The sequence below is a fragment of the Phalacrocorax carbo genome, chromosome 3 (genome assembly GCF_963921805.1).
Source record: "Phalacrocorax carbo chromosome 3, bPhaCar2.1, whole genome shotgun sequence".
Lineage (NCBI taxonomy): Eukaryota > Metazoa > Chordata > Aves > Suliformes > Phalacrocoracidae > Phalacrocorax > Phalacrocorax carbo.
In genome coordinates this window covers 46660029-46685258 of record NC_087515.1, presented here as the reverse complement: position 1 = coordinate 46685258, position 25230 = coordinate 46660029, and the positions used below count along the sequence as shown (strand labels likewise).

The window sequence follows — 25230 nt, the reverse complement described above, 5'->3', positions numbered from 1 at the left end:
TAAAACAAATTGGAAAGCAGAGTGAGAAGGAGGAAGAGATATTTGTATGAATTGAATGTCTATAGCCTGTGGTTTGCCATCCTCTGTTGCTTTTCTTGATGATGTCTGGTTCGGTAAATGTCTTCCCACCACTTTCGTCTTGAATTTGCAGCAAAGCAGTTTCATTGTGGTGTAACATCTGTTAGCATAAAAATGGTTGTAAATATATTGCTGCATCTTCACTGGGCAGCCCAGTAGGAAGGAAAGAAGGGATGGGAGTATTCTCTGAAAAAACACAGATGGTTTTAATAATTAATTATGTTCTGTGAAAATAGTTTAAAAAAAAAGGTATAACTTAATATGACTGCTGAAAAAGGGACTGTATGAAAAAGCTGAGTGCATCTCTGATAGCCAACCCTTCCAAATGTACCATTAAACTTTCCTAGAGGAACATACCTAATGCGATCAGCTGTGTACTTTCCTGTGTGTTATGGGACAAAGAGGTTTGGATAAAAGGGCGTGCCCCGTCTGTGTTATTTTGAAGTGTATTTTGTAGTATGACTGATACTTAATTATCTCAGTAAATAGTCAAGGGGGAAAGTAATGCTGCTTAATCCCTTTCTCTTGCTGTTTCAAAGGATTGGGATAATAAAAGTGTACATGAGAACATGCCATGCTGGAGTTGCTTGTCTACATTTCAAAACATGAATGACAAGGAAACAAGCTCCCAGCTTCTGGAACATGGGGCACATCTTAAAAAGAATGACTGAACTGTAGTAGGATTTCTGTGGTGATGCTGAGCTTTTGCTGGAGACCTCGGATGACTGCATTTTATCTTGCTGATTTTAAAGTGCTGGCATCTGGTGGCTTGCTGGCCTGAAAAGGAGTATCCATCCTCTTCACATCTTTTCACCTGCTGCATGTTCCCCAGTGCCTGCACTGGCTGCCCAGCTGCACATTGGACTCTGGGGTTGCCCCTTAATTTCTATTTTCTTTGGGTATGGTGAGACACCTCTGAACTTTACTCTTTTTTATGAAAATAATTAATTTCATTGGCCCAAGCAGAGTAAAAGCATTTACCCGTAATTGAGTTGGATTCTTTGTAATGCCATGAGCGAAAGTTTGGATTGTTAATGCTTTTATCAGCAGGGAGTAATTTCATAGATTGAAAATCTCTTAACTGCAGCACAATAATTTTTGTTCCAGAGATTTACTACAGGTGACTGTAAAAAGAGTACTACCCCTTCCAGCCATCCAGCCCCCCTCCAGAAAAACCAACCAAACCCCCCCCCCCCAAAAAAAAAAAAAACAACAAAAAAACCACAACAAACAACAACCAACCCACCAACCAACAAAACCCAGAAAAACCCAAAACTTTTTTGTTTGGGGTTTTTTTTCCCCCAACAACCAAAGAAACCCAAACAAGCAAACATTTGACTGTCCTAAAACACAGGCAGAACTACCTGCAGGAACTTTAGGGTAGTGTATAGTTGTTATGTCCAAAATACCATGAAATTCTGTGACTCAAATTGTAGATTGTTTTTCCTGTTTTTCTTAGGCCTACATGTTGATAAGTTTGTAGTCCGGTTTCATATTGCACAAATACTTCTGTTGTATGTGGCTTGGCTTAACTTCTGTGGTTTTATCGTATAAATACAATTAGTTCACTGTAGGAAGAAGTCAGATTTTATTATTTACAATAATTTTGGAGACTGTACTTAACTATTATTGATAGATATGTTTTTCCTAAAGTATAATTTCTGGGCTCCTAATTATTTAGAGTCTGTGGAAATAGTCTGCCTGTTTCAAGAATTCAGTGTGCTGAATCTTGCTCTGCAAACACCAAGAAATACTTTTACTTTTCAATTTAGCTATATGCATCCCCATCCTGAGTGAAGAACTCTCTTGACTCATGACTCCATGGCTGGTGTCAGATGTGGGACTAGTACTTAAGGCTGTATTGTGTGTGGCACTAAAGGCAGGTCACGTACTTTATTTGTTTAATACATTTCTGACTTAATTTAGTGACATTAAATGTAACAGTCTTTAATAAAACCATGTGGTTTATGAATTGGATTTTCACTGTGGTATTTCTTTGGCAGAAATGGATGAAATGTTGTTTGGGTTTTTTACAGTTTCTGAAGTTATTGACCAATAATTGTATTTAACTGTGTATTTAGCTGCTTCTTTTGTTTCTGTCAGTGGATCATACTGTCCAGTTTTTATTTACTTGGGAACAGCCAGCCGTGTGCCCCTTAGTGCCATCCAGGTCAGTATCAGTGAAGAAAAGGTGCAGAGTTATCTGGTAACTGAAGAGGCTCCCGATCTTGTGGGTTAGTATGTGAAATGTTCCAGAAATATATTCCAGAGGCTCAAATTATGTAATGCTTTGAGCAGGAAGTCACCAAATTGTGTGTAGAGTGTGTCACCAGCAGCAGACTGATGTCCCTGGCAAGGCTCCACTCCAGGAAGGAGCTGAGGTTTCTCAAAGGCTTCACATGAGAATGAACAATTTGGCAGGGTGGCCTTTGCTAGAACAGCCTGCTTTATTGAAGGCAGGACCTGGCAGCACTCAGCAGGGCTGTGTCCTGTTAGGAGGTAGGGGTCTGACATAACATTGTTTGGGTGAGTGTGGTTTCCTGCCCACAAGTGTGTACCAGCTGGCATTGTCAAAAGACCTAGTGGTAGAGTGAGAGGGATTTTTTTTTTTTCCAGGTTTTCTTGTTTTGTGTGCTGGTGGGTTTTTTGTGGGGTTTCTTGAGTATTTTTTCTCTAGATCCTGAAAAAAATTACAAAGTAAGAAAGGACCTTTTTAGAAACTGCATGTCCAGCTTGGTGTGTACAGAATTTAGGTCTACAAAATGTTAAAAACTGTGTGTCTAAAAATAATTGGATAAACTATGGCTGATGTTCCTTTTTAGCACAAAATGAGTGAAGGTTTGGTAGGTAGTGACTGTTTCAGAATAGCTGATATTGATGGACTAAAGTTGTCATGTTTAAGATTCTAATGGTCTCTTCTAAGTGGGTACTTTAATTAAAATGAGGCAAAAGGTCCTTATTGGAATTCTAAAGTGTCAGTCTCCTAGTGGCTAAATCAAGGAAGTGCTCTTTGTCCCTAGCCCAGTGTCCATAGCTGGGACGTGCCTTCCTGCCAGGTTACTAGGTGCTTAAGTCATGTGAAGAGAGGGAGAGGAAGGCAACCTAGATGATATATTTAAGGTGACAGGAAGCTTCAGGTGACTAGTCAAGAAACAAGTCTTGCCTTACTGAACAGTAGTTAAGACAGCTGTTGTGGCCAATTATGAACATTGGGCAGTTCAGAATTTGATGTCTCAACACCTGGTTAGGTGTTCAGTTGCAACTGAGATCCTGTGGTGTCTGTCTGGTTAGGTGTTCAGGAAGTGATGAACATGAAATTAATGATCCTTTGCAAAAAGTAGGTATCAAGCTACTTAAGACCAGCTTATTTACCTTTTTTAAAAAACTATTTGTTTGTTTCTTTGGAACAACAGATAAAATAGAAAATTCCTACAATTTTCACTTAACCTTTACAGCCAGCTGTGGAATGAAGGCTAAACCTGAGGCGGCAGCTGCAGTCCGCTTCCCTCCCCGTAGTTAGATTACTGTGAATTACAGATTGCTCAGTATTTCTGCCTCTGAGACTTGACTCTGACTCTGAGTGTTTCTCTCAAAGAAATACTTAACTGGTGAAAAGAAAAAGTTTTGGTATTTGCATAACTAAAAAGAAACTGATTTTTTTCATTAAATTTATGAGATTGTACTCCTCTGTTTACATGGAACATGGGCAATTTTACCCAGAAAGCTGTAAATTATTAAAACCAGTTGAGAAACAGATTCCGTTTCTGTTACATGCATTAGGTATGGTATGATGCTACTGATTACAGTGTAGCTGTGCTGGATTTTACACTGATGTAATCGTGTTGAAATTTGACCGCAATCTGCAAGAGAACAAAATTATCTGAGGTGTGTACCTCATTGTGGACTAATAGAGTAGCTTGTATGCTTGGAAATATTTTTGTAATGTCTTTGTTTTTCCAGCAGAAACATGTTTTGAATAGTGAGTTTATTTTAGCATTAAGTTGGCTTTAGCTGAAGCAGAAGTGTAAGGACACTTTTGTGGGCAGCTGTGGGGTGGTGGAGATCCAGTGATATCTTGTCAGGTCATTATGAGCTACTGAGGCCTGCTGAAAATGAGAGACTTGGAGGCATCAGGAAAAAATCAAACAAAGGCACTCTGTAGTCTTTTACAAGAAGAGCACGCTGTCATTATTTAATAAGAACAAAGTACCTAGCCATCATCCTCTTAAAGTTTTTCCAAAACACAAATAGACAACTTGGGACAATTCAACAGAGCAGGAAACTCTTTAACTGCTCTTATCGCTGTAATTGTGATTGCTGTCGTTCTTAGTTCCTTTAGTGTACTACTTGGGCGTTTTATGCACTGTGAGTATTCAAGGCAAATGCTAGACCTACAACATTCTCTGGCCTCTCTTGGTTGAGACACTTCTGTTCTAGAACCTCTCTGTTTCTAATCTTGCTGAGGCTTTTTCTTCTTTCTTTATTTCTCTCTCTTCTGTACCTCATAAAACTTAAAAGGTATCAGGTCAGATTTAATCCTGAGTATGTGCCTAGTGGATGCCTTCAATTATGTTTTAATATATTTTACTTTATAGGAAAAAAGATGAAGTTTAATGAAAGAGAAAAATACAGCTTCTCTCCTAATGTGCAGGAGCTCTTGACAGAGATTCGAGAGAGCTAGAGTTAATTTCATATTATTGTCAATGCTGACCACTTGTTTTTTCTTTTAAAACATCTTCTCTGTAATACATCAATTTCTAATGTAAATTTTGATTTTACTTTGTTTTTGAACACACTTCTGTCCTTTTCATTCCGGTTTCTATAAATCTGCTGCTTTACTTGCTAAGTGGCTGTTGTGTTCATGTCCACTTTAAGCTTTCATACAAATGACATAGAAATAATTGAGTTTGTGCATTTAAAAAATAGGGGGGGGAAAGTAACAGCAAAGCAGTTGGTATTATTGATGCAGGTGTGACAGCCACAGGATCTGCACAAGTGCTTCCTCTGAGGAAGCTTGGGAAGAAGTCAGATTTTCTTTGAAGCACTCAACTTTCTGGTGCACAGAGTATATTGCAGAGGATGAAAACACTAGAATGTCACTAGAACCCTGCTCTGACCCTATGGCTGCCCTGATGTCTGGAGCTGAGGGAACAATGTGAAACCCTTTACCCACTTGTGTTGCCCAGAAGCACGAATTGTTGAATGCCCCTGTTCTGCCAACCCCGTCATACAAATAGAAGGGGGAAAGACACAAGTGGACATCAGTGAATTAGCTGATGCTTTCATCCTTCTAAAGTGTTGGCAAAAGCAATGGGAGATGTATGTTTTAGCACTAATAATGATGGTGTGATTTACTTTTTACCCAAAGCTGGGACGAGAAAGAAACCTGATTATATACCTCAGAATAATTTCTTTTTTTCTCTGCTCCTGACACACTGCTCCATTCTTGGCCTCCATTGTGTAGGGTTATTTTCTAGTTTTAAATGCTTGGAAGAATGGGTACTATGTTAGTTTTACCTGCAGCAATGATGCTTTTGCTTAGACAAGAAAGACAAAAGGGAATTTCAAAATAAAATTAATTTCAAACCAAAAACTCACTGAATGTGCAATATTTGTGCTTGCTATAGTGTACATATTCTGATCCATATGGAGAAATTATTTCTGGGTGAAAAAAAGGTCCTGAAGTAATTCACTGTGTTTTTATTAGGTAATTAAATACTAGTATACACAATTAAGGCTTCCTTCTTTCCTTTTTTTAGGTAAAGGAAGACATTCTCTACAATGGAAACTTCTAAAGAATAATTTCTGATTTTTCAAAAGGTATGTGTTTTTCTGTTCTTTTAATATTTGTGTTTTTTACCAGAATACTTATCTCAGATTTAAAATAGGGTTTAATGTTTCACTGCTGTGCTGTTCATATTAGTAGAGCGAGAAATGTATTCTGCAAAACAATGGTTTGGGTTCATGAGAGGAGAGAAGTTATTAGAAATTCAGGTCAAATCTGCAAATTCAGTGTGCTGCGCTCTCCTGAAAACTAGATGCCCTGACACAAGAAAGGAGTATGTGTGCAAGGATGATAAGTGACACAAACAGGTGGGGGTGTTCTAGGTCCTCAGTGGCCTCATCTTTTTATAGTAGCCTAATGTTCTGGGAAGTACAGGTAAGTAATAAACTGATCTTTTGTTTCCCATCCCTCAGGTCTGACTAAACTGCAGTGATATTGTGGAGCCATTCTAAAACAGCTGCAAAGGCAATTTAAGTGTTCTACTCTCTATGTGATTCCAGCAGATTCTTCTCACCTCAAATTTGTGGAAAACTGGTGGTTGGTAGTTTGTTTTTAAATACTTGGGGTTGAGTCACTTGCACACCAACTTATGTTCACTTCATATGTACTCATAGTCTGTAGTTTTATAATCCCAATGGCATCGAGGATTCTTACTCTGTTGGCTTCTGCTGTCTAAAAGCTACTTTTTCTCCAGAAAATCGGCACAAAATTCCACTTGTTTCAGCATCCAGGCCTTAAGCAGGCCCAGAAGGGTTGGTGAGGCAAATGCTAGTTTCTCAGTAATACTGAGTTGAGAGCTCAACCGTGCCCTGTTGGGCAAGCCATTCAGTTTAGTTTAAAGTAGTTCTTTGATGCCTGTCCTCACGGTACAGGAGCAGAGCACTGCACATGCAAGTAGAGTGTAGAACTTCATTCACTGTTCTTTCTACTGAAACTTTTGTACATGACCATGAAGAGATAGTGCATTTACTTTTTGTTGCTGATATAAAAATGTATCTAAATTTACATCAGAATTCTCTGATATAATCTGAGATGATTTCTCACATGAGGAATCCAACCGCAGATAGATCTGCGGTGGGGGGATCTTTCGCAAGAAAATTTCACTGCAGAAAGTCATTAACAGCAAAGGCTACGGTTGCGCTGGTTTTCTAGAATTTTAAAATTAGAAGTAATGGTACAATGGTTGTAGGCAGTGCTTTACATACATAAAACCTTGGTGTTAAATTCCACTTTTGTTTTCCTTATTTGTCACTTCTTGATTTTTGGAATATCCCTATGCTCTATACCACAAGGATTTGGGGATTCGTTGCACTGTGACCTGGCATTCTATCATGATTGGTTTGTTTATTTGTAACTAATAAAAACAATTCTTCTGTGGGCACAGTACTGTTTGCTAAAATAACTAAAAAAGAGAAAATTAAACCTACGTTCACCAGGAATAGCTTTCGTGGAAAGTAGAAACTACTGTAAATATTTCCTTAGAGCAAAAGTCTGAAAATGCAGACAATGTTGACTTCCTATCCAGGTGTAAGCAGTAGAACTTTTACTAGAGATTTAGGATGGAATCATACCAGTGGCAGAACTGCTGGGTCAATTGTCTCATTTGTTAAAAATCAATAAAGTTGGAGATGAATCAGTTTACCCTGAGTAGCTGTTGCATTTGAGCATCTTGCATGCTTTCAGAGCAAACCACTATGAAATAGAGGGAAAAGCCACTATGTATGGAGTTAGGTGAAGGAAGAAGTTAGGGATGTTGCTTTTCATTTTCCACTTGGACCCATTTTTAACCATAGCAACATAGCATGCATAAGGCTATGCTGTAGGTTTTAAACAACATGTTGAAAGTAAAAGACTTCAAAAGCTTCTGGAATTTGCTTTTCCTTTGTTCCAGAACGTCTGAATTTACATCAGGTAGATGTGAAGAGAAATTGGCTCAATAACAAAACAAAACCAAAACAAAAATAGCCCCAGGCAGTCACAATTTGTGCAGTCAGTTTCAGGGTCTGTGAGCAGTGTACTGTAGTAATACTAGTTACATAGAGGTTTTCAGGCAGCAAGCATGCTAAAACATCATATTATTAAAGGTTAAGAAAGGCCATCATGCATTATTGTCTCTTTAATTACAGTGTCATTCTAGACAGTATTTCTTCAGAAGATGAGGTCAGCCAGTGCATCCTTACAGGTTTATTCTGTTTACTTAGTGGTGGGAGGATGGGTGTGAAGATGAGAGATGTTGCCTTTATCATAACACATCATTACCTGTAATGATGCTGCCTTTAATGCCATCAGGAGCTGCAGGAACTTTTTCCCCCTCCCCGCTCTGAAAGAGATGGAGCTGAAGAGAGAACTAGCTAAAAAATTTTTTTTTAAAAAACTATGGTTTCCAACACTACTGGAAGGAAGGAGTGCTGAATCTCTGTCAAAGTCTGTAATGTGAATCTTGGCATAATGTTCACTGGGCATTCCTGACTGGACTGATAATTAAAACAATGTACTGATTATCACAGTTACCTCATTGATTTTATTCATCACCACTTTTTAGTTGGTTTTTATGGAGGTGAAATAAGATCCCTGCAGTATTTTTACAGGTTAGAATTGCAGTATTGTTTGGTAGATTAAATGACAGTCAGATTATTTGGCATGTGTATTTCTGATGAAATTACTTGCACCCTTGTGTGGGTACTCATGTGCCACTCTGTCTCAGATGGGGATCTAAGAGTAGCATTCAGCCCCAAATGTATTCTCAGTTATCACTGTATCTTATGTTCAGTAAGATCCAGTTATGTGCTGCCTGTGTTAATCCTATTTATGTGATGGTGAACTTGGTCATTAAAAAAAAAAAAGAATTATATTTACATGGAAAATAAGTGTCTGATTTGGGTACAGCCCAGTATTATGGAAAAGAGTCTGCTAATAATTCTGTTTAGGATTTAGCAGCACACTGGAGCAGTCTCTGGTTGACTCTGTTTATCCTGTAGGCAGGCAATAGTTGAATTGGATTATGGTGAAAGAACATGAATAAATTTCTCAAACTGATGTCTGACTCTCCCCTACTTGGAAAAAGTTGGAATGCCTTCTTGACTGAATGAAAGTGAAGGGAGAAATGCAGATTGGAGCAATCCCCAAATATAAATTGAACTGTTAAAGAAAGTAAGGATTCCCACTACTAAAATGCTGTCCATTAATGTGGTTTAAAGACGTTTTTGAATAACTGGATCCTTAGCCTGGAATTTAAGAGCATCTAATGGACTACAGGTTACAATCACAAAAGGTCAGCAAGCATATTAGGAGCTAGTGTGTTAGGCATATTTCTGTGTGTTTGACTTTCTTTTGTTTCTCTTTTACCTGTTTCTGTATGTTCTGCAGCTGTGCAGTCTGTATTGAGTTCTAATTTTTAAAAAAGTACTTTCTGTATTTATCTTTTAGAGTTACATTAAGGAAAATACTGGGGTACTGGCAGATTCCTTCAGGGTAGCAGTTCTTATGGTGTAGGTAATGAAACAGGCTTGAAGAGAGATACTCTCAACCATGTTCTTCCAGGTTATATAAATAGTGTTTGTCCACCCTGCTGTATATTCTGGACTGAAACCTGTTCATCAAGGGGTCTGTGTGGTCTGATGGACCCTGGCAGGGTGGGGGCAAAGGGCAGAGCAGCTGAACCTCAAGGCTGATAGAGCGTAGGAGTGAAACGATACAACTTTGTCTTGTGTTCAAGAAGATCAGCAATAGTACAGTTAAGTGTTAATGAAGTTTTCCCTTACCTTTGTGGTTGCAGAAATAGAAGACTTGCTACTGGCTCTTCTAAAACCTAGGTTCTTAAGAGTATTGAATCTTAATAAAATACGTCTGCTGTGATCTTTATAGCTGAAGCAACTACTGTCTTTGCTTTAAGAGTTGAGGGAGTAGTTGGTAGATTTGCATGACTAACTTGTTGGCATTTCTTGGGCGTCCAAAATAGTGCCATATAGCCACAGACATAATCTTGTATCTGTGGAAGTACTGTACGTGGAAACACAAATGCTGTTAATGTGGTGCTGCTCCCACCAACATACTTGAAAGAATGTACTGTAACTTCTAATGTAACACTGCTACTTGCTTTACTTGAAAAGACCAAACCTTGATGAACTTTTTTGTATGTAATCTTTCTGCTACAATCACAGAATTATTTTGTGCCTATTTTCCTTACTCCGGTGTGAATCTACACTAACTCCATTTGTCACACCCACTCAGCATATCATAATTGAGCATGGATTTTAGTCCTAACATATTTGCTTCCTGACCATTATATTGGGCATGGTAATTGCTCCCAAAATGGAACTGATACTTCAAAGGGGAGAATAAAGAGAAGTTGCGCTCTTGTTAGAGACAAGTGCAACTTGCTCAGTTTGTTCTGAAAATAAAGAGGTTTTAATCCTAGCTTTAGGCTGTCTCTCCACTGTATATCTTCTCACTGTCCCTGATAAGCACAGCAGTTCAGATATTTTGTGTGGGCGTCTTCCACCTGAGCTGCATTTTGCTCTGTAGCATGTATTTTGGCCATGAATTCTAATACTTTTCTCTTAATCAGGTCTGTTGAATCTTAGTCTGATTCTTTATACATGTTATCTCTGGCTTCTGGAAATTGAGTTCTTTTAGCTCTGCAAAGTTGTCTGCTGTTTGTAAGCAACATGCATAGCTTACTTTGGAGTATACACTGAGTTTCTCTTCAGATGGACCATGTTTTCTTTATAAAAGTTCTCTTAGCACATTTTCTAGGTCAGGAATGCTTAAAATATCTTCTGTCATTAAAACTTGGAGTCAACAGTATAAAACGAAAATAGAGAGGCAGAAGAAAAATAAATGAAGCTTACCAGATGAAGCATTGTCTTCCAAACATTCCCTGCTGGTTGTGATGATCTAGTCTTTTTACTTTTCTTTGAAAGACTGTTCTGTTTAATTACAGCAAAATCCAGTGATGGGTAGACCTTTGTGGTGAGAAAGGTGAGCATGGAAGGAAAAGAAAATACATACGGTCTAAGACTGAGAAAGGTTGATGGTTCAGAGAGAAGGGAGAGCTCTAAAAGCAAGTGAAAACAAAAGGATACAGATAACTTATGGCAGTAGTTATTGTCTTAGTTGCCAGGTTCCCTGTAGTTTCACGTACAATTAAACTGATGCTCTAAGATAAAGAAAGTAGTCCCCAGTCTCACTCCCAGCCTCTAATTTCTTGTCCCTGGATACTTATTCACACCAAACGCCTGTGTGAGTAACTAGTAAATTGGGTAACTGATCTGGCTGAAGAGCAGACCTGCTAAATGAAATTCTGAAAGGTTCTTTTGCACTTGTGCTGGCAGAGCACAAGTTAGTGGGAAAAGAATGAGTAACTGGTAGACTTCTGTAGAGGACTCTTGAAGTTTACCAGACTACTGTCTCAAATTTTTCATGTGTCTCTGAGACAAGAGGTGAATATACTCCATCATTTCCATGGTATCTTAAACCATGCCTGAATCTTCAGGCATTCTAATGCAGAAAAAGGGAGAAAACAAATCTTGGCTTCTGTATATTTTGGTAGTTTATGATATGAGTTGTCTTGGGCTGAGAGAAGTTGTTTTCTTTTGTCTGGGTATTTCTTTAAGTGACAGACTTGTAAATTTTCCCCATAAGATTTATCTGCCACTCCCAAGGAACAAAAAGACTTTTTGCTGTTCTTTGAAAAGGTATAGGTATGTTATATAAGGAGCTAAGCTATGGTGTTATTTTATTCAAAATTTGTATTTCATCAGTGCCCGAAGTTAGAACCTTGTTCTTTTAAAATGTGTAAAGACCTGGTCTTTTATGCAAAGGTGCATAATGTGAGAAGAACTGGTCAGAAAATGTGAGGCACAAAATGACAGCTCATATTGTTAGGCCTCAGTAAAGCCTGAATAAAACTGAGTTTTTGCAAACCATTTTTTCTGTGCAGGCTCAGCTTGCTAAGACATGTTCGGTTCTTTGTGGTTTCCCCTCTTCTCCCCCGCCCTCCCTTTTTTTCTTCTGGGTCGCTTTCTTCCTTTGTGGTGACTTAAATTTGTGCTCTGGCTTCCTCCTGGAGCCAGAGTCTGCTCTAACTATCCAGCAGGAGTATGTCTGGAAATGGAGAGGGCAGAGTAGAAAGGAGTGGAGGAAACTATTCCCTTCCTGGTTTCCTAACCTAAACTCAGATGGCATGATTCAGCACGAAAGCTGAAGGGCAGTGGTGGCTGACGCAGATGTAGTGAGTAACATTCCCAAGGGATTCCTTTGCAGACAGGTCAGTGGGATTTTTGCCACTGACCTCAACTGAGGCCAAGTGTATGAAGAAGAGAAACGGAGAGTGAAAGAATAAAGAGAACAGCCTGGAAGATATGGGAAGATCTGCAAAATAAATGAAGCAAGATTGAAAAGTGGGAAATGTAATCATAGAATTGGCAGATATAGAAAATACATATGAAGTGGGGAAGCAATCAAGAGGTTGCGTGCACAGCTGAGTTTGGACAAAATGTTTTATTAATTTCTGACTTTTCTCCTGCTGAAACTATCTGCCAAGCCCTACTACTGGTAACACCACGATGACTTTGCCCAGTAGATGTTTTCTTTTAAACTGATGTGTCGTCTTATGCTACATAAATAGTGCATTCATCTTTTCGCTCTTACTGTTTTCTGGTGAAGCCAAAAAGAAAATTACTAAATTACTGCTGGAAAATGCATTGTATTTGGAATTGGTTTTTTTTTTCCTTCCAGTATTTTTAGCTTCTCCTTACCCCAAAACTGGATAATTTCAGAGGGATGTTTTATCTAATTACATTGGTGGTCTGGTTTAGAGGAGCAATGCTTGGTTTAGCATTTAAGTAGATTCTAATCAAAGGCAAAACTCCACATCATTCTGTGACCTTCCCAGAATCTGCTATTGTTCTAGTGTTCTTATCTGTTGTAATTTTGTTGCTCTTAAAATGAGTATTGCATCGGAGAACAGGGAGTGTGTGTGTGAGATAGTTATGGAGTCTGCCCTATTGGCAGCTGTTTGCCTAAACAAATCCTTTTTGATTGCAGTACCTGTGAAAACTGGAATCTGAGAAGATGGCATGTGCTGTTCTGCATCAGAATTATTTCTTGCAGTAAATGGAAATATCTGTGGTGAATCAAACTTGCATTCAAAACTTCATTTATAATTATTGTGCTTATTATGATTTCCTCTTTCTCGGTGTACATCCTCTTAATCTACTAAGTGTAAATTTTCCAAACTCGACAGGTTGCATAAGCCAGAAAAGTAGGAAATAACTCCCAAAACAACTGCTGCCAGATCTTTGAAGCACGTATTGAATTATTGGATCTGAAACACAATGTGTAAGAGTTGTTTTGCCAAGTTTTGAAAGTTACAGTATGTGGAATGATGAGACTGCCATCTAGTTTTTTTCTGTAAAACAAAGGGGAAAGAAATATGGAATGTTGTTTATTGCTTAACGACCCACATTCCACTTTTCAATTGTTTATATTTTAAACTGTTTCTTCTTTTCAAAATTAATAAGACTTGTTAAACATTACAGTAAAGAGTAGTAAGTAAATCTACTTAGATTTCATAGCTGCAGTTTTTGCAGACTGAAAACTTGGATTGTAAACAAGATAATTACAAGATTGTTAGCAGTTGGGAGCACATCTTTGGAGCTGCTGTAGATGTTACAAGAAATTCTTGTGCTGACATGTAGACTGTTTTTTCAGGATCTGCGGAGTCCTTTTCTCAGGCGTTTGTACATTTGGAAGACTTTGGCCAGTTATACTTGTTTTGCAGTGAGTGTTTTCATAAATGGCTTGATGATCAGAGTCTTAATAAAAGGGTCCAGTGCTTCCCTTACCTCATTAAATCAGGTCTAGATGGTCAGATGTTTATATCCAGCTCCTGTTTGTGAGCAAACAGGTTGCTCAGTCTGACAAAAATTAATTGTAACTTTTTTCCTGCAAAGCTATATTTTAGCCTTGAGAAAGCAACCCGTCTTCCCTTCTTTAGAGTCCTTATGGGAGGAGAAAAGCCAGTTAACTCGGCTATTAAAATATTTGTAGCTTGTATTTGGTTTGAACTCACCCAGGCTGAGCAGCTAGCTTTATGAATTTGGTAGGTCCTTTCCATCGAGATGGTTGGGCATCACATTAATACTTGGTTACTCTGTTCAAGTGATTTCTGAACCTTTCCCTTTGAAAACTAAGTAAATGAGATTTTAAATTTTGTCTAGTAAGGTGTGGTTTTGCTCATGTTGAACTTTACCTGTAGTCCACATTTAATTCCATCTCTCAATGGCAGATCAAATATTCTTTAATACCTGAGTTGTTATAAGGGAAGTTTTTATTCAGACAAATTGGAACTTGAGTTTGCTGAATTTGAAGCTGGTGCCCATCTTTCCCTTTAAAAAGCAGTTCTGCCTACATTGACTCCGAAAGATTCATATCAGACATTGGTGTGGTATTTGGCTGTGGTGAAACTAAGTGAGGTGAAGTCTTTAATTAGACATAGTGTCTTTTATCAGACCGAAAAACATAGTTATATCGGGGGGGGGGGGGGGGGGGGAGGAGAATAGAAAAATATTTAGGCATACAAGCCTGTCTACAAGTCAGTTGGGTCTATCTGCCTGAAAACTAGTTGGTTCTTTTCTACTTCTTTCTATTTTCTGTGGTGTTTTCTGTTGCCACATAAAATTTGGAACCAGATTTGTCATTGTTAGTACTTCACTTTTTCTGTGTTAATCTACAGATGCTGTAAAACTCTAGTAAAATTTTTTACAGTTGCTTTAATGTCTGTTTCATCTTGTGAGGTTTGCAAATTGGAAAGACCATAAGTAGGTATCAGACCCTAAGAAAATACTTCAAAATTATTATAACCAAAGCAAAGATATTACAGCAAATGCCTTTAAATATGAGGTAATACAACTAAAGCAACACTGTACCGAATGGCTAATCCGTGAGAGCTGGATCCTATTCTGTGATGCAGGAGCACATGGTTGTGTCCTGAGTATTCCTTATTAGGGTGTACTCTTCTACTCTAGTATGATTCTGCAGCCTACCAACTCTATCTATTCATCCAGTGGGATCCAGGGAGAGCTTTAAAATGCTAGGGCTGCCTGCAAAGAAATGGAATCTGTCCTATCTCCTAAGACTGCATCTTCTGGAAGGCCTGTTTCTGTGTGGTATGGTTTCACTACTGTAAAAGATGCTTTGTAAACTAGATGCCTGAGGCTCATGTTGCTAAAACACACTCCTACTCTGGCATGTCAAATACAGACATGTAGAGCTGGGTACAGTGGATAGTTGAGGGTGTGTTAGTGGGAAGTTGGTTTTCTTGTCCTCTGTCAAGTTAGTGTGTTCAGGAATTTTGTCTGGCTGTACCCTCTCTGTCCCTTCTTGTCTTGGTGGTGCACATTAGCTACTGAACCTTGGCAGCAGGGTTATACAAGACAGCAGGTGACAGAAGAGCAGTCAATGATGCTGTTGCATCTGTTACCTGTTCGTTGTACTTGTGACCTCAGCAGAATGCACTGGAGTCAATGGTATAAAACCAGAATGCACGCTGTTTGACAGCTTACTGCTTATCCTTATATGTGATCTTTGCTGTACTTTTTTTTTTTTTCTAAAAAGCTTCTGCCCAGAATGCAAGGGGTTTGTTTCTGTGTCTGAGTATTTTTGCTGGCACTTGATGTGACTTGACTCAAGTTCCTATTGTTTATATTCAAGTGGTTAAATGTTAAAACAGCTTCCCATGTGTTGGTTTACTGCCAAGGAAAGGTGAATGTTCAGCATAAATACTGTATGTAAACACTAATCAAACATTTTTTATTGTTGAATCAATGACCTGACAAGAATGCAGTTGAACTAAAATGTACAGGTTATATTTCATGGAAGTGAAAAGTTCTATTAATATTTGAAGAATGGCTTTAATTAGTCTGACTGTTGGTGGGTGTGTTCATTTTCTCAATGTACATCCGGTAGAGCATTTTTCACCAACTTATAATTGGCAGTTTCCCTTAGGAAATAATCATTATTGGTATTAGATACAAAGTGCTTTTATATCACATTTGGGAAATGAAAGTTTTGCAAAGGTCAGAATACAGTGTGCCCCCAATTATGCTAATAACTCACACCACAAATGATCCCCTACAAGGTTTAATAGCTTGGTAGTCCTCTTTAGATTTCCTTAGAACAGGAAGAATTAATATTACATTTTGACACGCTACAGAAAGGTGAATAAAGAAACCTTCCTTCTCTCTAGCTTTTGAAGTTTGTACCTAAATTTTCCTAGTGACCTGGGGATCTTGAAGTGTTGGGTGGTGGTTTTTGTTTTGTTTTGGTGTTGGTTTTTTTTTTTTCTAGAATTCTTTTAAAAAGCATTTTGTTCCACTTCACTGTGAACTCAGTATACCTTTTTTTAAAGGAGCCCAGGATTGCAAAAGACATGTTTTGATATTTGGAAATGTCTATACATTTTATCTGGAATTTGACAATATAGTCTAATAGACTTTGATCCTTTAGCTATTGGAGTGTGCTGAAGTAATTTAAAATAACCTGTTTAAAAATTATTTTAAAAAACCCAAAAATCTAGAATTTTAAAGCAAACTAAATTTTGATTTTTCTTTGTTCCTGTCAAGTAAAATACCCCTTGTGCAATATCCCTCAAAGGAAACATCTGCACTGCACTCCAAAGATTCAAGTAACTAAACCATCCAGAAGTTTTCCAAATATAAGAACAAATCTTCAGGATATAATTAATTATTTGATACTGGATTTTCTCACTTATGTAAATGTCTACCAGACAGATTTCCTTTGAACCAGTAGGTATGTGTTGCTTGAAATGGCACTATCTTTTTGTAATTTTGAGGTTAAAACATTAGTAAAAGGCTAGCTGGTATAACTTACTCCTGAGGCTGATTACTCTAATACACCCACAGTCACTGTGCATCTACTGAGTTGTTAAAGAAGCCATTAAGGGGCCATTCTGAAAGGTATCATTTGCAAATGTCTCCAAATTGAATTATGAATGTCTCTGGTAAACAAAATGTTTGCTGCACTGTGTCAGTTCCACTTAAAGCTCTGGCTGTATCAGGTACGTGTGTTTTGTAACATATTTTGAAGAGCTAGAAAAGGCAATGAAATACATAGCTCAGATTAGTTAATCTCTATTTTTAGTGTAGAGACATTTTTAATTTTACATGTTTTACTTTAAAATGTTCTCCTTTCAGTAAAGTGTTGTCTGTAAGCTTTACTTCAACAGAAATGCAGATAGTTTTAGTCTTTTTAGATGAGCTGTAAGAGAGGGCTATTGACATGGGTGGAGATTGAAATAGAGGGTGGTTTGAAATCGGCATACATTGATTTATTTTTTTTTTTTTTACAAGCTGCATTAGGAAAGCTGCTGGCTTCTGCTTTGCTGAAGGTATGGTTTTACTTCATACAGCCATTAGGGTTTTAGCAAGACCGCCTTCATTAAATGTCTGTTATAAGAACATTTCTTTATAACAAATTTTCAAAAAGCAGTACTAGCAAGGCCTTTCTCATGCAAATGCTTCTGTATTGACTGCATTCTGGTGCAATTGACCACAGTGTAAATAAAGAGCAGGATGCAAGCAAGCTGCTGGTAGGCTTAAACTTGAATCTTGATTATGTCCTCCTGTAACTCTTTTTCTGTTTTGGTGTTTCTTTATCTTTTTTTGTCATTGTCAATTGTGATATGTCCTTAATACTAAGTGCAGAGACTGTTAGTCTCTGCTTGCTGTTTGTACTTAAGTTTTCTCCATAGGCAAATTATTCTTCTTTGGCATAAACACCTCGGTTCTCTGAGGGGACATTATTAACTGTAGTCAAGCCAGGCCTGTTTTTACCTAGATTATTTCTATGCAGAGACATACAATCCTGTATAGAAGGGATAAAGACAAATTTGTCAAATTTACCTGGTAAAATGCATACACATGTGATTCAATAAAGGATTCTGTTTTCCGTAGCCAACCTACAAACTCTGGTGTACAGTCCAAAATAAATTTTCCAAAACAAATTCTAAGTTTTCTGTATCAAGCATATAACGGAAGAGAAAGTTAGGGTCCAAAAGCAGGCTTATTTAGTGTGTGTAGTAAAACACATGACAGTATTTACAATTGGCTAGACGCAGCACTCCTTACTCGAGTATTGCTTCATTAAACTTTCAAAACAGTGTGGACTTTATTTCATAGCTATATGAACAATTAAATCCTCTGAAATTTTTCTGACTGTCCTAATTATTTTTTTAATGTGAAGCTTGCTAATGCAGGTCTCATTGCTGCTCACTCTGCCAGTGAATCAGGTATGTCTCTTGATGGTACTTGTGCTTTTAGATCAATGGGGACAAAGTGATCCAGTTTTTCCTTCCTTCCAGGTGCAATTACGGGTCTCAATATAATAAAAATAAAATGATTTAATATCTGCAGAGGTTCATACGGCATATTTTCCATTTATTTTAAGTTTGGAAGCTAAAATATCTTAATTGATAATCCCATAAGGTTTATTTTTTCATGAGCTTTCTCTTCTCTCTGAGGTTCTGTATTTTCAGGGTATTGCTAGTTCTGTAAATTTAGCTATCAAACTATTGTAATTTAAGGCCAAATCCTTCTCACAGTTGAAAGAGAAAATCCAATGTTTTTATTGGAGTAGAATCAGATTTAAGGAGCAGAGCCTGAATAGTCTTTAATTGCTCTAATCCCTGAACAGCTTTCCAGCCAGGATGCTTCACAGGCACTGTAACATTTTATATCAGCTGAGTATCCCTTGATGTGAAATATAAAAAAGATATAGGTTCATGAGCATGCTATAGCCCGCTAAAATCAGCAGGATCAGTTTTTCTGGTTGCATTAATGGGCTTTAAGAGAGAAACCACATAGGCTTTTGTTGTGGTGGTGTTGTGGTTCCTGTGGGTTTTTTGGCTGGTTTTTTTTTTTGACCCTTCTTTCTCATGTTACACTTCAATTTATTTAATTTGATTGGCAAAACTGTTGATATGATGAGGTCTTTTCACAAAGTCTTGCAGCTCCTGTGGCAGTTATACTTAAGCACCAAACTAATGTATCTCATATGTACATGTCTCTATAAGCATAGAATCTTGGAATCATTAAGGTTGGAAAAGACCTCTAGGATCGAGTCCAACCACCAACCCAACACCACCATGCCTCCTAAACCATGCTTTGAAGCGCCATGTCTACCTGTCTTAAATACCTCCAGGGATGGTGACTCTACCACCTCTCTGGGCAGCCTGTTCCAACACCTGACCACTCTTTCAGTAAAGAATTTTTTCCTAATATCCAGTCTAAACCTCCCCTGATGCAGTTTGATGCCATTTCCTCTCATTCTATTGCTAGTGACCTGGGAGACCAACACCTGCCTCACTAAAACCTCTTTTCAGGTAGTTGTATAAAGCAATGTCTCCCCTCAGCCTCCTCTTCTCCAGACTAAACAACCCCAGTTCCCTCAACCTCTCCTCATCAGACTTGCCCTCTAATCCCTTCACCAGCTTCATTGTCATTCTTTGGACACTCTCCAGCACCTCAATGTTGTTCTTTTACTGAGTGGCCCAAAACTGAACATAATATTCAAGGTGTGGCCTCACCAGTGCTGAATACAGGGGCATGATCACTTCCCTACTCCGGTATGTTAGTCTCTTGCACTGATGTGCTTTTGCTGTTATCTTGTAGTCCCCTGTAAATCTGTCAGCTGACAGGTCCAGTGGAGATAGCGTTGATCTGTGGTGCAGGAATAGGTCAGTTTTGTTCAGTCACTGTGGATTGCTCATATTGCTTTCTCACACCATTTTTTCATTAAGTAGTCTTCAAAGAAGCCCCTCTGTCTGTCAGCAGAGCAGTTAGCACAGTGAAGTTAAGATCTCTGCTGGTACCATGATGTACTTTCTCATTCCTAGAATTCTTGTTGCAGGAACCATCCTGTTTGAAGTATTCTTGCTCTCAGCTTTCCTGTTTGCATCCTAGTTGCATTAAGGTTAAAAGAAACCTGGGAAAAGAGCATTGTAAGTGTGTTATGGTGCCATGATGTGTCAGTCCCAATGATGACTCTTATTGACTGAACAATTAGTTAATTTTTTAGGTAGGCAAGAGCTGGTGTTCTCATTGTAACTGTTGTACTGAGCAATTTCAAAAAGCAACCAAGTTTTAATTATTGATTAGCAAGCTAATATGAAAAGAAAAAAATATGACAGACTAGAGTCATTGGCAGAAGAGTACTGGGTCAAGGATTTGTGACTTTTAACATGCCAAATTAGTATTACCATTTCTTAGATATGAAGAAATGTATCTCACGAACTTATTCTGAATTTAGTATAGTGTCAGCTAACATTGCTCTTATTTTCTCCACAGGATTTGTATGATAAGAAATATTTATAGTCAGCTTTTGTTTAACCGAACCCTGACTTTGCCCTGTAACAGAAAATGCTAAAAATTGAGGAAGCTGTATCAGGCCCTTTTGTTAGGTGGAGGCTTGTGGAAAACGATTTTGTTGCTTTCCATGTATGTGCAGAAGGACAAAGAAAAGTTCTTCCCTGTGGCTTCTCTAAGTCCTAATAAAAAAGCTAACCAAGCTAGAAGTTTCTACATGCTGTCGAGCTAAGCAAAATATATGGCTGCTTCTTCCCCCCCGTGCTGTTACTGAGACCTTATTCAGAGTAAAGAAGCGAAATGTGTATTTATTTGCTACCGTGGCAACAGATGAAAATACCTCTCTCCTTAGCATGTATGGGAACATTGCTCTTCTGGTTTGGGATGCCAGGATTTCACCAGCTGTGCCTATCTTAGGCATACTGGCTGCAGAAATTAAAACTAATTAAAAGCTAATTCTAGATTACCATTAGGCTAGTTCTACTGAACTCCTTCCTGGCCTTGTCATGGATAATGTGCTTTTCATCATGAATGGATTCTTCTATCTTGTCTTTACTGACAACGTGCAATCCAGTGCTGCTACATAAATGGTTGTTCAGTCCCTTCTCAGTAAAGTGCTTTCCCATAGTGTATTTCAACTGCATGAATTTGCATTCTGTCTGCAGAATTGTAAGAAATGTTAAAAACAGCTCCCAGGGGTTTGGTGAATTAAAGCATTGTTGAAGAACTGCTGAATAAGACGGTAGAGCAGCATGTAGGTAAACATTTGTTGGAGTTGATGGGGTAGATATGCTGGACCACAGCAGTCACTGTTCAGAGCTAAATTGAAGGACAGCAAAACACGGAATTCCTTCAAAAGTCCAAAGCATCAGGTGTTAGATTCTGATTTTGTTTCTGAAGATGTAAGAAAATATGTATCACACCTAGAAAAGTAGCAATGAAATAGGGTTTGTTGGCCAGTGCCAGCTAAATAGTGTAAAAGGGAAACCCATATCTTATGACTCTTGATTTTTATTTTTGTGCTGATATTAAACATACAAGTGGTTTTAATGTACAGTTTGAACAGTGGCATGTAGCATTTTGTACAAACAGTGGAGGGAAGTGTCACAGTTGTTTTGGGTTTTTTTCCTGCTAATGATTAATCTCTCTTAAAAAGAACTCGAACACATCAAACCCAGAACTGAGAGCTTTTTAATCTCGGAAGGAGTAGTCTCAAGTCCAGTTTCTATCTCGCAGGTAAAAATACATTTGATTATGACAGGTAAGGGCTGAAAATCGAACTCAAGCATCCTCACTTATAGGAGGAAAAAATGCTGATCTGCAGAGAAAACTATATATCAAGAAAGCTGTTATATAAGGAAAACTATATAGAGAGAGTATATATTACCTGTCTTTTGTCTGTGCACAACTTCTGTGGGCTTTTGGAGGCAATAATTAAGGAGAATTTGGGGAACCAGAAGGCATACTGCTGAACACTTGAAAGCAAAAATATGTGGAAATTGTAAGTAAATACTTCGAGAAGAAAAACAGTGATGCTCTGAATAACATAATAAAAGAATAACAGGACAAGAGGACCTTTTTTAGAGAGCTAGTCTTAAAGGGTATTATGTGGGGAAAAGTAAGACCAGTGGCATGGGTAACTAGCTGAGTGAAAAAGTTAGGGTGAGTCTGCAACAGAAGTGCTGAGGGTGGAGGTCAAGTACCACATACTGGCTCTTCCACTTCACTGGAAGTGAAGACCAGGTGATTTAGCAGGAGGCAGGAATTGTCTTAAAAATGTGAGTGGCTATTCTTTGGTCCTCCGGTGTGCCCTGTGATACAATTCTGTACTTGTGACCAAAGAGCTCTCTTTTTCATGTCCATAACATCACAGATGTGCATGTGTCCTTTTATGTCTGGGTAAGGGCCATGGGGATTACCATGATGGTCTTACCATCTCCGTTGCCTTTCCTTTCTCTTTGCCGACAGATGCTAACACCAGGGGGAGAATGTCAGCTGTCCTTTCCTCAGTTTTCTTTTTCTGGTATAGCAGCAGTGAAGAAAAGGATGTGTTTTTTTTCATGGAGGCTCCTTGGATACTGGGGGGCTGAAGGGTATTTAGTAATCAAAGAGAAAAAGCTGCCAAGTTACTCCAAATAGTCTGTGGTTAATATGCAAGAAAAACATACTGTGACTTTAGCTAACAGGAGCAACTGTAGTCAGTCAATTGTTAGCATAAAGGGAGTTTGAATAAGTGAGTGATTATTTCCATAACATTTCAGTAGTTTCAAGGTATGTATTCTAAAAAGTTTGATGTGTCATCACTTAAAGTACCCCCCCCCATATAATGCAGGAGAAGAGAAAAGCCTCCTGGAGGCTAGCCATATGGTTTGTTGTACAAATTTAGTTTAGAAAGAAAAGTGAATTTGCCTGACATTATAAAAAACAACTTTGTGTCCTGTAAACTATTTCCTATTTGTTGTGTATGGGAAACTCTTGATCAGTGGAAGGTAAGGTCAACGTAAACAGCCGGCTCCCTAAATAATTTAATATTGATATGGTGTTTAATCTGTACTAAACAATAAACAGGGACAGTCCTTTTTTGTTTACATAGAGATTAGAAATATAATTATATTGCCCTTCATTCTTCTAGGTTTTATTAGAAAAGACGTTGAAGCCAAATGGAACAGGAACAAAGCTAATAATAGGTCTTTTATAGAATGTGACTTCTTTTTATTTGGCCAAACTAGAACATTTTTACATCCTTGTGATTTTTAGATTGACTCTTTTGTAAAAGTGGAAAAAGGGGGATACACAGATTTGATTTAGATACTTTATTTCAGCTGTGTTGATTCAGGGCTGCTTGTTTTCTGTGAGCTCCATGTATAGTTTTTAGTCTGTTGTATTTTTTTAGAATTGAAGGAAACAGCTGCCTCTACTTTCAGTCATGAAACATCTCTAAAGGTGTTCTGTCCAGTTTGCATATTTGCTTTCTTGGTGCTTGCATGTGAACATGTGTATACGCTTACCTGCAGTTGCAGTTGTAATGTCAGTTGTGAAAACAGACTTAACGTTCCTGTAAATCAGAAGGCAGAATGCTGGAGCCTCAGAGCTGGGAATGGGGCATACTTGTGCATGTTACTTTAACCTACAGTTTGGCTTATTTCCTAGCATGCATTATGCTCACACTTCGGTGTATGTTTCTAGATGCTTCATACAAGAGTATTTGCCTATGTAATTTTTAAGACGGTACTTTTAAGTGCAGGATGGCAACTCTTACAGTGCTTCTGGCAGAAAAGGAACATGTAGCTGTGTATGAATAATTGAAAGTCAGTGATTAGGACCATTATTAAAATAGGAAGCTACTGTGACTGTATTTTCTGCTCATTGTCTCTGTTCTGTCTGTTCCTCCTGTAAGTGGTATGCTTGGCTGACAAAGTTCAATATTTCTTGCTTCCCTTTGGTGTTATGTTTTGTCTCACGCAGTAGTGGCATTCCACAAATGATAACTACCATAGGTAGAAATAGTCTACGGCAATGCTGTGTTACTCTCACCACCAAACCCACTAGCCTTGCAGAAGTGGGAATGGCAAAATATTTGTGTTCCTTGAGTGCAGTGGGGAAATGTTCCACAGGGTGGTTGTTCTCCCCCAGCACGCACACCCTGTCTCTTCCCTCTCAGCTTTTGTAATAGGTGCTGCTTGTGTGCAACACTGGGAAGGGGCTGAGGTTTCTGCATGGTGGGAAGTTGAGTCTCAGAGCTGAGCCTGGCAAGGAACTGGGTACCAGATTTGGTGCAGTGCCTCTGTGCTGTGGGAAGGCATGGAGCGACTGTTCTCATGGAGTGGTTTTTGGGCAGTTCTGATCAGTGACAGGGATTAAGGCAATATTGCCTTTGGGGATTTGTGCTGCTGTCTCTCCATGGGAGAGGGAGAAGACAAGAGAAGAGCATGAGCTGGGCTGTTTGAGACTTAATATTCAGTGGCCCTTCTCCCCCCAACAACTGCTGACAACTTCCCTAAATGTGGGTGGAGTTCACCCATAGTGAAAAGGCACAGGCACCAGTATGTCCATCCCCAACCCCTGTAGGCATCTGGAAATCCTTGCAATTGGCAGTTTGACTCCACTTCAGTATGGTTCTGGATTTCCTTCCTCCCCTCCTCTAATGAAGGAGGGATTCACCTTTTCAGATATAGAGCAGTAACCTTCTTCTCCCTCCTCCCACTTCTCTCAATTATCAGGTGTGCACTATATCTAGGAGTCTAATTTTAAATTAACTTGTCACCCTACATCCCATCTGTAGAGGTTTACAATTTTAAACCAATTGCCTTTGAGGTGACTTTATATACTGTTCCATTAACATAAACATATCAATTCTAGGGCACCTACAGTCTACAGAATAAAATCCCCTCTAGAGCAAGGCATCTTCAGGGAAAAGAGGTAGTTGGCAACATTGTAACATTGGGGCTGTTGAATTACTTGTAATAATTGTATTAATACAAGACATTTTAGGGCAGTTTTAGTCTAGATTTTTTTATCTCGGTGGTGTTCACCTGTGGATATTTTAGTATGATGTAGGAGAGAGTGAAACTATTGTCTGAATGTGTGAATATTTGCATGGCCAGCCACCCAAGGTCTTGACCTCCCCTTGAAAGTGTTTTTACATTAGTCCTATTGAAGAATTATGTAAGTAAAATGATGGGAGCTTAGATTGTATTCGAGGCTGTTAAATCCCTGGATTTTGCTGTTGTATATCACAGATCTTAGTGACAGTGAGACTCCTGTGTGATGCTTACCCTGTCTCAACTGCAGGAAAGGCATATTCACACTTAGGCCAGCAGTCTGTTATGGTCCAGAGGCTGCACTAGCTTGGGGCAAGAAATGGCTTTCTATGATTGGAAAGAGCAATATTTAGTTTAATGGTATAATGCATGGTTTGTGCTTCATTCTTTATCCTGAGATAAACAGGGTTAGTGTCATGATCCAGAAGAGTAATTTTCCTTT

At 38.5% G+C, this 25230-nt stretch overlaps 1 protein-coding gene across 7 annotated transcripts in view; it reads left to right on the top strand.

Annotated features, from left to right (window-relative positions):
- The window catches only part of PLCB4 (phospholipase C beta 4), a 211740-nt gene that overhangs the window by 14317 nt on the left and 172193 nt on the right, over positions 1–25230 (top strand). For 5 of the 7 annotated variants that reach the window (XM_064446795.1, XM_064446788.1, XM_064446791.1 and 2 more), the window contains exon 2: positions 5838–5898. The gene's annotated coding sequence lies outside the window, so the exon portion shown is untranslated. Of the gene's footprint in view, positions 1–5837; positions 5899–6276; positions 6401–25230 lie in introns of all 7 variants that reach the window. The other 2 variants (XM_064446789.1, XM_064446792.1) reach the window with 1 other exon arrangement.